The sequence below is a fragment of the Vulpes vulpes genome, chromosome 8, assembly GCF_048418805.1.
Source record: "Vulpes vulpes isolate BD-2025 chromosome 8, VulVul3, whole genome shotgun sequence".
NCBI classification, from domain to species: Eukaryota; Metazoa; Chordata; class Mammalia; order Carnivora; family Canidae; genus Vulpes; species Vulpes vulpes.
Window position 1 is genome coordinate 48,489,360 of NC_132787.1, and position 3,744 is coordinate 48,493,103.

General features: G+C 44.9%; 1 pseudogene; it reads left to right on the top strand.

The window, feature by feature from the left end:
• The first annotated feature begins 794 nt into the window (after positions 1-794).
• Positions 795-2,427, top strand: LOC112907991 (E3 ISG15--protein ligase HERC5 pseudogene; annotated as a pseudogene).
• Positions 2,428-3,744: the final 1,317 nt, after the last annotated feature.

Below are 3,744 nucleotides of genomic sequence, written 5' to 3' on the forward strand. Positions count from 1 at the left end.
GACTCTGTATGCCTATGGAGGCAGTTGCAGCAGGTAAGGAGAAGAAGGAATAAAGGAAAGAGCAGAGTAACTAAAGCTGGCCCTATAAAGATAAAAAAATCACTATCCAAAGGACATGAGGCCTTGTCCGATAAAATGACCCTCAACCATTCAGGAAACAGCATGGCGCGGTGGGAGAAATATTGCACCAAGTTCCAAAGGCTGTCACTCACGTCCTCCCACAGCCACTACCAGCCAAGGTTCCTCTGGTGAAGCACTTTATCTTCTTCTAGGTCTGCTCGGGATCTCAGGCCGTCGCTGCTAGAAGGGATGTGAGGGCTCTATTTCTACGCCTTCATTTCAATACACTAACTCCTTCAAGTTCCCAGGCTTCTTGGGGACACGAGGCCCCAGCAGCAGTCTGAGGTTTCAGGCCCTGCTCTCTCTGATTCTTTGCTATGGGGTTTACCCCGTCTACTCTGCAGAGAACACCCTCTAAACCACAGATCCCGAGAAAAGCAACTCCTCCCTTGCATCCAACAGTGGGCATTTGAGAAAATCATGTGAGGTCTGTAAAAGGAGCATGGCCACTCCTTTCCTGTCTCCCACAGTGGTCATGAGTATGAAAGAAGAAGATATGAAAGTGCCTTGTGAACCTCAAAGGGTGCACACAGGTGTGAGGCTTGTTATCATCACCCTATTTCTTAAGGCCACCTCCATTCCTCCCCTCTTGAGCTGAGCCCTCGGCCAGTAGGCACAATGGTGCCTTCCTCAGTGGTCCTTGTGAGGATTATGGGAGATACTGGGTGTTGAGCATGTGTAAGGATTTACCCAAGCGTAACAACTGGGAGAACCTGGTGGTTCCGTTTGCAGAGGCTATTTGTGCAATGAGTGACCAATCTTTAGGGGTTCTGGAGGAGTACTGGGCCTCTCTGCAGGAAGCTGCATTCATCAGGCTGGTCCAGATGTTTCAAAGAGCCATCACTGCTCAGCTGCATTACTGGACTGAAAGCTCTGAGAACAACTATCATGTTAAGGCTCTCTTAGAAATACTGAAAAAGCTGCATAGGGTAAACCAGGCTAAATGTCAACTGCCTGAAAATATTTTCAAAGTAAATGAGCTTACGCACTGGCTTGATTTTTATGGGGATGCATATATAAGATCCTCTTGGAAAGTTAACTCCGTAAGCATGGACACTTCAGTTGGCACTCAGTATCCTGTCATATTCAGTCATTTTCCATTTATCTTTAATATTCTGTCAAAAATCAAACTACTAAAAAAAAAAATCAAACTACTGTATGCAGATTCACTTTTAAAAATACAGGAGAAGAAATTTAGAGCTTGCATGTGGTTGGTTGGAATTATGGAACAAGGAGGGTCCAAATTAGCTTTGCTGCCCACTTTTAACCTAACAGTCAGAAGGAGTCACTTGATTGAGGATGTTTTGAATCACCTAAATCAATTTGAGAATGAAGATCTGAGGAGGGAGTTAATGTTATCATTTAGTGGAGAAATTGGACATGACTCTGGAGGAGTCAAGGTAGAGTTTTTCCACTGTCTGTTTGAGGAGATGACCCGGCCAGAATATGGGATGTTCACATACCCTGAGGATGCTTCCTACATGTGGTTTCCCATCACACCTAAATTTGAGAAGAGATACTTCTTTGGTGTTCTGTGTGGACTTTCCTTAATCAATTTCAATGTTGCCAACATCCCTTTCCCACTTGCCCTGTTTAAGAAACTTTTGGACCAGACTCCATCACTGGAAGACTTAAAAGAACTTAGTCCTGTTTTGGGAAAGAGTTTGCAGACACTTCTGGATGATGAAGGTGATGACTTTGGAGAAGTATTTTTAATCTATTTTAATGTGCATTGGGACAAAAATGATGTAGACTTAATCCCTAATGGAAGTGGCATCATTGTTGACCAGACTAACAAGAGAGACTATGTTTCCTAAGTATGTCAATTACATCTTCAACATCTCTGTGAAGGCAGTTTATGAGGAATTTCAAAGAGGATTTTACAAAGTGTGTGACAAGGATATTATTGAATTTTTCCATCCCGAAGAACTAAAGGATGTGGTTATTGGAAATACAGATTATGACTGGGAAACATTTGAAAAGAATGCACATTATGAAGAAGGATATGATAATCAACATCCCACCATAGTGATGTTTTGAAGGCTTTACACAAATTGACTTTGGAGGAAAAGAAAAAGTTCCTTGTGTTTCTTACAGGAACTGACAGAATTCAAGTTAAAGCCTTAAAGAACATGAAAATAACATTCTGCTGTCCTGAAAATGTGAATGAAAAAGATCCCATAAGAGCACAGACCTGTATTAGTGCCCTCTACCTTCCTAAATATTCTACGATGGAAAGAGTGGAAGAAGCCCTTTAGGTAGCCATCAACAACAGCAGAGGCTTTGGCTGATCCTGCCTCACACACATCCTTTACCTCTTTTCGGGAATCTTTTCAAAAATAAAAGTAAGAACGCAAAGATTAGTGTAAAAAAAAAAGACATTATGGTAATGATTGCTAATTTATTGTCTAATCATTTTGTTACACATACATCAAATCATTAGGTTGTACACCTGAAACCAGTAGGTTATCAATTATATCACAAACTAGATGAGAAAGACTGCACTGTATATCAGAAGGTAACAGTAGGGGGGATCCCTGGGTGGCTCAGCAGTTTAGCGCTTGCCTTTGGCCCAGGGCACGATCCACATCGGGCTCCCGGCATGGAGCCTGTTTCTCCCTCCTCTTGTGTCTCTGCCTCTCTCTCTCTCTCTCTATGTCTTAGGCTCTGGAGCCCCAGCTGAGGGGGGGCCAATAAATATTAGGCAAGACCAGGACCAGTAATAGCATCCCAAGGGCTCAGGTCTCCGTTGCCCCCTGCCCACCAACATTCCTTCTCGTTCCTCCACTCACCCAAAGGCATTTTCAGTTAGACCCACTGCGTCCTGGAAATCCTTGTCTCACTACCACTTTTCCTTCCCTCTCCTTAACATCTTTCTATATCCACACACGTGTTCCCAACTTAGGAGGTGCCACATGCTTTGCTTTGGGATTATGTGAATTTAAGGGAGGGGCCCTTAAGAAGGAATCAGAGTCACTCACCCATTTGTCAGGTCCCTGGGGAGTGTTTCAACAGGTCAAGCCATGACTGTACCCTCCACGTCTTCCCATCCCTTCCAAAACCATATCAGTACATTTCACACTCAGCCTATGACTGGAAGAATCTAGAGGCTGTGAACCATGCTTATCAGGGAAACAAAGGCAGAGTGAGGCAGTAAATAGTGAGAGAGAGGGAATGAATAAACACAAACAAGATGGAAGATTCTTTCCTTAACCGTGAAATGCCACTGCTTCCTGGGCCCCATGGGCCCATTCTAACTAGGAGTGGGGAACAAAGGAAACCCTCACCCTGTGCCTTGATAAGCAGGGGCAGGAGGTAGCAAAGGCACAGTCTAGGAACCCCATCAAGTAGGAATGCCAACCCAGAAGCAGAAGCAGTTGACCTTATAAAGAAGCTGGCTGGGCTTGGAGTTCTCCTGGTTCTGACCAGGAAGCCCCCTTCCATTTTCAGGTTTTGGGGGTGGTGGCGGGAGCCAGGAGAGGAAGGCAGCCATAAAGGGCTGAGCCAAGACAGGGGGGAACAGGTATACAGGGAGGGCATAGTCTCTGACAGTCAGCTCAGAGGGTGGGGAGCGAGGCCGAAGGCTGACTATGGGAAGCTCCCACTCCAGCTGCCTCCCTGTGT